At 46.0% G+C, this 8,794-nt stretch overlaps 1 long non-coding RNA gene across 1 annotated transcript; it reads right to left on the bottom strand.

The window, feature by feature from the left end:
- Positions 1-373: 373 nt before the first annotated feature.
- Positions 374-1,357, bottom strand: LOC135300127 (uncharacterized). The gene is made up of 3 exons (XR_010362009.1): positions 921-1,357; positions 576-607; positions 374-451 (listed from the first exon to the last, which is right to left on the bottom strand). It is a non-coding gene; the product is annotated as an uncharacterized LOC135300127 (long non-coding RNA).
- Between the last annotated feature and the right edge of the window lie 7,437 nt (positions 1,358-8,794).

Raw genomic sequence — 8,794 nt, 5'->3', positions numbered from 1 at the left:
GAAGATGAAGTTAGATTCATCAGTTTCTTTCCTTCAACGGGGACCCCAGAAACTCCCAGAGAGCTCCAGACATTCTCCTCTGCTGTGGGCCTGCCCTGCCCCTGTGCCAGGCTGAGCAGGGAGGTGTCTGCAGCCTGAGCCAGCTCCCTATCCACCACCACCCTCCTCCTGTGGCTCTGCCATGCCTGCTGGGCACCAGCCTTCTGGACTCTGACACCTCCCCAGCACTGATATGGATGTCTCAGAGTGACAGGGGCCTTGCCCAAGCCTCCACATGTCCCCAAAATGACCTGATTTCCCCACTTGCCTGGGTTTAAAAGTCTTGTAAACAGGTTGCACAGAGCCTGTTTCTGGCTTGGCACATACCTGCTCATCTCCACGGTGAACCCTTTTAACCAATGGTGCTTGAGATGATTTACAGGTTTCCAAGAGCCCAAGTCAAATCACATCACTGGGTTATTTTTGGATTATTATTCATGAAGCTCATTCAAAGGGCATCTGTACACAGTTGGGGAAGAGCTGGGACCCCCACTGTAATAAATGAGTCATTTCTCAGTGAAGAAGGAAAAACTTACCATGTCAGCAGGAAGAATGCACATGGCAGAGCCTTGAGAGAAAATAAAAAGGGGCTAAGGGAATGGAAATACAAGAAAATCTTAGGGAAAACAGAGGCAGCAAAATATACAAGTGGAGAGAGTATCAGATAAAGTTGTGTAAAGAATTACTCTCATGAAAATTTTCAAAAGCTCCAGAGCTTCAGAGTGAAAGAAAATAATTCAGTCAGCAAAACTCCTTTCCACCTCCCTTCCCACCCAGCTTTCTTCTTCTTCTCAAAGTGGGTGTCCAGGTGCAGAAGAGGTGGTGCAAGGATTCCCAAAGGGAATCAGCCCCTAAAGACATTGATCCATGAATAAACTTACCAAGTCAGGGCATGATTTTCCAGGAGGTGCTTGGCTCAGAGCAGAGTGGATGGCAGCTGAAGGGCAGTTCACCAGGCTACTACCACTGTTCTGCAAGGAGAGAGCAAGCATCCAGGTAGGAGCATCCACAGTACAAGGGAAAGCAGGCAGGAACATTTTCATACTCTTGCTGCACTGTCCATGACAAATTTTTGGTCCTTAGGGACAAAATTTTCTCTTACACTTGGCAATGTCAGCCTTTCCTGAACTATCTGGAACTTTGATGTTTTGTTAGAAAAGTACAAAGTGGGCTTAACTTTGTGTGAGCTGAACCAGAGCTGGGCCACATCAGTGTCTCTGCAGGGGAATTCAGGGGAATTTCTGTTCTACAGGGGCTTCAAAATCAGAGCCAGCCCTAACAGCTCCAAGGATGAAGGTTGGTAACCTGCACAGCTGGTGAATTTCTTCCCAGGAAGACCAAAGCTTCCTAACCCAGATGCCAGAGGTTCATCTGCCTCTCAGGCAGGGCTCAGCTGCAGGTGGTTCATTTTCATTAAAATAACAAAGTGTTAAAACCACCTCTGGCTCCAAGCCTGGTAAAAAATATTCTTGGGCTCAGCTGTGTCAACCTTTGCCATTGCCTCCTTCCCCTCCACCTGTGCCCAGCCCAGGTGACTCTGCCACCCCTCCTGATGTCCCCTTCCTATGAGATAAGTATACTTTTGGTGTAAAAGTGTCAGTTCTTTTAATTCACTATGCCTTTCTCAAGAAAATCTCCTGCTGATTTTTTTGTCTAGGTGCTTCTGTATTTATTCTGAGGGGTTTGCTTTCATCACTTTAAAATGAGTTTCATTAGGAGGCTCCTTGCTCTAGTGTGGCTAGAAAAGCCTGAATGATAGACTTACCTCTTACAGCATCATTTGTATTGATTCCTTTCACCAGTTTTGTGGGGCTAATTATTTTAATTTTCCTTCCCTGAGCTCTTCTTATTGATGAGGTTTTCCACAGATCTGCCAAAAGTACAAAAAAAAAAAAAAAAAAAAGTGTTTTCCCCCTGCATGGTGGCTGATGCTGCAAAGTCCATCACTCCACATGGGAAGCAGGAATGTTTCTTTCTGGAGCAGGGAGCCCCATGGATCAGCACCTGGCTCCACAAATTAAGCAGTTTTGAATTTAACACCTCAGTGCTTTTGCCATGATCATGATTGTAATCCTTCACAATTACCTCCAAGGGCACTTGCCCCCATTCAAATGAATAATCTCCTGCAGGGCCTGCCAGGAACACGTGGAGGGAGGGGGAGAAAAGGAGGGATAAAAGAAGGATATAACTAAAAGGAAAGAGAATGCAACAGAACTTCTTTGTTGCCCTCCTTCCCTTTGTTTTCCACTCAGAATTATAATTATGGCTTTAAAAGTGCAGATTGTTTACAGAAAATGCTGAAACTGTTGAACCAGCAAAGGTAGTGAGGGATGCCAGGAAATGGAGCATGGGTTTGCTGCTCATGGACTTAATGATCCCTGTGGGTCCCTTCCAGCTCAGGATACTCCAGGAGTGAGGGACCCTTCAATGCCATGAAACTGTGGTTCACACTACCCTCAACATCAAACTGTTTTGATTTCTTGTCCCTTCTTAAATCTTAACACCAGACTGGTCTGAAGCCTTTTAATATCTCACTTATACCTCCCTGAGGTAGATAAATGAAAGGGAAGCCAAGAAATTCATTGGATGTATTTTTCCACCTTCAGAGTGTTTTGGAAGCAAAGCTGATCGTGAGGCAGAAGCACAAATTTTGTATTAACCATGATAGGCAAGAGCAGTAGGATTTCCTTTCCTTTCCTTTTGACACAGCTTGAAGATGAGTCACACCACCTCTAGAGCAGGCAATGAGTATTGAAGAAACCATGCCCAACCACAGTAAATCATTAAGTGTATTTAAGCCCATGTAGACAAAGGGCTTAAAATACCCAAACTCTGCTGGGGTGCTGCAGAATCAGGCTGCAAGCAGGAAACTGAAATGTGGGACTGCAGTGGGGATACAAACAAAGAGCAGCTCCATGTTCAAACAGCAAATTTCTGAAAAAAATGCTGCTGCCCACCTGTGTTTGCTGCAGTGACCCCACTGCTGACCCTGCTTTGAGCAGGAGGCTGAGCCAGAGGCCTCCTGAGGTCCCTTCCCCACTTGCATGATCCTGTGATCCCCAGCCACTCACCTCCTGCCAGCTTGGTCATGAACTTAGCTGGAGTTTCCCTGAGGTGGAGTGTTCAAAGGCTTTGGTCAAAGCCCTTGCAGAACAGTAATCCCTGGTACAAATCACTGTTCTGGATGTTTCTCAGGCACACACCAAACCAAGCAGGCATTAGGAGCGAGCCTTGGGATGATCTAACCAGGTCTGCAGGATAAAAATGACCTAACAGGTGCTGAAAGCCAGAAAATCCATCATGGCCATTGAGTGTGACCTCCTGAACACACAGACAAAAGCATTTTAGCCAATGTTCTGCACCAAACGCTTCTTTGCCATGACCACTTTGCCCATAAATGCAGAAGCATTGCAAACACCTTCAGAACAGAAGGTGCTGAAGATCAGAAGAAGATCAGAACCTGAAGGTGCTGATCCCTTAAGAGGATGCCAGTGTAGGAAAGAGGCACTGTAACCCTTTTGCTGGAACATTCATTAACCACAAAAGGAAAGAGGAGCCCCCAGCAACAATTTAGGACCTTTAATCTCTTGGTGGTGAGGAGTGACACAACATATCCTGTAAGTCACAGGCTCAGGAGAGACTTGAAACTGCCTCTAACATTTTGCCAGTTGAACAGATGAATTAATAGCTGAACATTTGGACCCATATCAAAAAGGACAGACAGATCTGCCAGCACAGACCTCCTCAACAGCCACAGAGCACAGAAACACTGATGCTGGTCAGTTTGGACAAACAGCCTGACAGACACACAAAGAAGGAAGTCAGATAATGAACACAGAATTTTTCATGTCAAAATTCACACACACACCCCTTTTTTTTTTGTTTTTGAGTAACATTAAAAATGGGATTCAGCACAAGAGACACATTTTGGCATTGAAATACAGGAACTAGCTGGTTCTCTGAGTCTCAGTGGAGATCACAGAGGCAAGTTGGCAAGCAGCTGATGTCTCAGGCTGCCCTCCTTGACCTCCATCTGCTTTCCTTTAGCCCATGAATCTTCCACAGGTGCTGTATCATATTCACAAGCCCCATGTGGAAGATTTGCCTATTTGGCATCTTCATGTGGAAAGTGGAATCCCACTTCTACATTTGTCAAAAACTGAATTTAGGTGCCTGAACCTGGAGCTGAACAAAAGTGCCACCTGTTCACACCATCAGATGTCTCTTCCCCTTCGCTCCATCTCACATTCTCCTAAACACCCTCTAAGGGATCATTTGCTAGTTTGTAAAGTTTCTAAAGAGCTTTTAGGGTCTTCAGGATGAAAAAAGATCAATTATTTGTTAAGTCGTTTATAATGAGGATATCCATAGCCTTATTCCTGATGAGCAGGATTTAAACTGTCCCATCTGTGGAAGCAGTGGTTTAATTACAGGTATGCTTCTTTCATATTTTGCATGAGGGAGGAAAGAGAGCAGGAATGGTTTGATGCAGACAGTAGATGCACCAGAGGTCACTGGTGGCTCAAATAAGTCATCAAATTTTGTGGCCTCCTGCCATTACAGGACACTCTGCTACCTGGGATAATTGGCATTTATTAGCTGATCTTTAGTGCTGCATCTGCAGAGAACAAACTATTCAAATCCTAAGGAATTCACTTGCCCAGTCAGAAAAAAATATACACAAAACAAACAAGTGAATAGGATATAAATATTTCCAAATGGAATGCCAGCAAGCTGCTACTGTCACCCTATCTTTAGTCACCTGGTTCATTCAGTGACATCAAAGAGTCTCCCTGGGAAGAGTCCAGGCTCTGCAGTCCTTGAAAAATCTCCACAAACCTGAATTCTTGGGATACTCGGAGCTGGATATTTGTCCAGCCACATGGGAGCAGGGTGTTTTATCATAGAATCATGGAATGGTTTGGATTGGAAGAAACCTTATAGATCACCTAATTCCAACCTTCCTGCCATGGGCAGGGACACCTCCCACTGGACCAGGTGACTTCAAATCTCATCCAGCCTTTGGGTAAGACTTGAAGATCCAGCTGATCTTTAAGGTCCTTCCCAATCCCAACCATTCTCTGATGAGGGTTTAGAGTCTTTCATTAGTAAATTTGCAGATGACACTAAGCTGGGAGCATGTGTCGATCAGTTAGAGGGACAGAGAGCTTTGCAGAGGGACTTGGAATGGTTGGATGGATGGGCAGAATCCAATGGGATGAAGTTCAACAAGTCCAAGTGCCGAGTCCTGCACTTTGGCCACAATAACCCCCTGCAGCGTTATAGGCTCGGGACGGTGTGGCTGGACAGTGCTCATGTGGAAAGAGACCTGGGGGTACTGGTTGACAGTCGGCTGAACATGAGCCACCAGTGTGCTCAGGTGGCCAAGAAGGCCAATGGCATCCTGGCCAGTATCAGGAATAGTGTGGCCAGCAGGAGCAGGGAGGTCATTCTTCCCCGGTACTCGGCACTGGTGAGGCCACACCTAGAGTACTGTGTCCAGTTCTGGGCCCCTCGGTTTAGGAGGGACATTGAGATGCTTGAGCGTGTCCAAAGGAGAGCAACGAGGCTGGTGAGGGTCTTGGAACACAAGCCATATGAGGAACGACTAAGAGAGCTGGGTTTGTTTAGCCTGGAGAAGAGAAGACTCAGAGGTGACCTTATCACTCTCTACAACTTCCTGAAGGGTGGCTGTGGTGAGCTGGGGGTCGGTCTCTTTCTCCGAGCAACAACAGATAGAACAAGAGGACACAGTCTCAAGCTGCGCCAAGGGAGATACAGGTTAGACCTAAGGAGGAAGTTTTTCACAGAAAGAGTGGTCAAACACTGGAATCATCTGCCCAGGGAGGTGGTAGAGTCACCATCCCTGGATGTGTTTAAAAGGAGACTAGATGTGGCACTTAGTGCCATGACCTAGTTGAGGTATAAGATAGGATGGGTTGGACTCGATGATCTTGAAGGTCTCTTCCAACCTAGAGATTCTGTGATTCTGTGATTCTGTGATCCTGTGAACCACCTGGAAACCATTCCTTGCCACCTTGTATCCCCCAGACCTGAGGCAGCTCACTCACATCATCTGCAGAGGTGTGGTCAGGAACAAAACTTCTCCATTTCTTCCTTGTTCAGAACCTCCCTGGAAGCTTTGGCCATGTCGCTTTACAGCTCCAAAGATGGGAACCTGCTGCAAGGGAAGAAGGGTCCTCAAAATTCCAGCTCTTGAACCCTCTAAAGAATTGTCTCCTTGCTTATGCCTTTGCAAAGGTGTCTTGGTTTGAAAAGACAGGTGTCTGCTAAGGAAGGCAGGAGCCTCCCTTGGAATGGAGAATGTAAACCCCTCCCTCGGAATTATTATAATTTGGAAATTAAGAGGCTCTCAGGCAAAGATATGGGAGTAGAAATAACAGTTCTTTACTAGGAAAATTAAAATACAAATTCAATAGTAAAAATAAAATAAATTAAAAAAAAACTACTGCCTTGTGTGTCAGGGTGGTGGCACAGTCCCATCCCATGGGGGCTCAGCCCTCCTGCAGTGCCAGCTGTGCTTCTGCTGGAGCAGGGATCCTGCACAAGGCTGCAGTTTTCCTCTGCAGCTCCAGGGCTGCTGGAGATGGGCCTGCTCTTCCTCTGGGAATGCAGGGCAGGAGAAAGCTGCTCCTCTGGGAATGCAGTGGGCAAAGGCTGCTGTGCTGTTCCAGGCTCAGATTGTATCCAGGTAGGAATGCTTGGCTCCTGCCCTGGGCAGAGCATCTCCCAGTGGGATGATGGAATTTGATCAGCCATGCAGGGACACTCCCTGGCCATGAACAGAAGATAATTAATAATTAATGGCCCATGAACAGAAGAGATCTCCTGGAGGGAGGATTGGTTGTGGGAGAGATAAAGAAAACTGTCCAATGAGCAGAAGAGAACTGCCCCACCTCTAACAGATGGTGATAGATCACACACCCCAGCTGCATTTTGTAATCCAAGACAAAAGGAAACCCTTCAAAAGGCCTTTATGGCTGCTCTGTCTCCAGAGGATGCACAGCTCCCCTCATTTCAGTTTCTGAGCTCTCAGGTCAGGTTTTTCTGGCTTTTCTCCTATAGCCTTGGGATCCAAGCTCCCAGAGTGTCCCTCCAAGTGGAGACACAGCCACTGCCATGGGCTGGCAGTTCTGGCTTCCAGCCCCTGCAGCTGGGCTCTGAAGGAGCAGAATTAAGTTTAAAGGCACACAGCAAGAACTTGAGAGTTGGCAGCAGGGCTTTTGGTTTATATTTTAGAATTAGTTCCTCTAATCCAAACCATCTTCAGGCTTCTGCATGCCTGGCATCCAGGAGACCCTTATAGTCGGGGGAATGAAACAAACCCCAGCTCATTACAACTATCCTCTGGAAAAAAGAAACATAGTTTGAAGCTGTAAATCCCAGCACTCAGCCTCTAACAACCTAAAAACAATCTATCCAGAAGAAGATGTTCTCCCCATCCTGCAAGCATTATTCACACATTAAATCAGGACTGACAACGCAATCTTTTCAGCTGAGCTGTTCTCATCCTTCTTTTTTTATCATGATGAAATAATTCCCTTTTTTAACGACTTCCAAATGTTCCTAGGGATGTGTTATTGAAGTGACAATGCAAACTCCAAGAGGATGTGTTTGGGGTTTTTTCAAAGCAGTGAATAGACAGGATGTTAATGAATTGGAGAAGTATTAAAAATTTGTTTTGCAAAAAGAAATGTTTTTAACTCTATAAACTGCTGCAACAGCTATTGATTGTATTTCCACCACAACAAGGCAGGCAGGCAGGCAGGGGCTGATTTATGGCAGCAACCCACCCTAACTATCTAACCAGATTTAATATAGTTGCCATCCCATGACACAATGATGTATACTTTCGTGGCAATCTAGAAAATAATTTGCAAGGAGTAACAGCTCGTTCTTCAGGCATCAGCCATAAAGCTGTCACAGGAGGGTCCCCAGCCCTGTCTGTGGGACAGTGATGTAGTGAGGATGATTGCAAAGCCTCGTGGGCTGGGGGGAGAATGGAGAACCTCAAATTTATGGATAGGAGCATTTTCAAGAGGCTGTGTTTGTTACTGGGTTTGTTTAACCATAAACCAAAGGTAACAACGTCTCTATAAGAATATGCAATGTTTGCCAAAACCTCACTTTTCACTGTCAGACAAAAAATTCAAATGGGCCCTTACTGTGTAAGCTCACAATGTGGTGTTTGGTCTGGAGAGAGCTGGAAACAGCTTTCCATCTGGGAAACCAGAGACAAGGTTAAGGAGAGAAGAGGAAGGTGGTGTTCCTCAAGGAAGAACACCCCTGTCCATGGGCTGCTGGGACACGAAATATTGTGCAGGAGATGCCCTGAGATACCTCCATAGCTTTGCAGGTCCAGCCACCACCCTCACTCCTGGGCTGGCAGCACTAGAAAGAAGCTCCAAATAGACTGGAGAAAATTCTTCACAGAAAGGGTGGTCAGGTATTAGAACAGCTGCCCAGGGCAGTGGTGGAATCAGCATCCCTGGGAGTGTTCAAAAGCCATGTAGATGTGATGCTTGGGGACATGGTTTGGTGGGACCCGGCAGTGCTGGGTTAACAGTTGGAGCTGATGATCTTGGAGGCCTTTTCCAACCTTAATGATTCTGTGATTCCCAGTGGAGGAGAAGCTTGTTTTCTCATTAAGTGCTTCACACAAAATAATTTCTACCATTTATCATAAGCAGAGCTAATAAATACCTTGGCAAGCAATTTCTTTTCTTCACTTCAC

This window comes from Passer domesticus, chromosome 4 (genome assembly GCF_036417665.1).
Source record: "Passer domesticus isolate bPasDom1 chromosome 4, bPasDom1.hap1, whole genome shotgun sequence".
In the NCBI taxonomy this organism is placed as follows: domain Eukaryota; kingdom Metazoa; phylum Chordata; class Aves; order Passeriformes; family Passeridae; genus Passer; species Passer domesticus.
The sequence above is the reverse complement of the archived record's forward strand: the minus strand, read 5'-3'. Positions and strand labels throughout refer to the sequence as shown.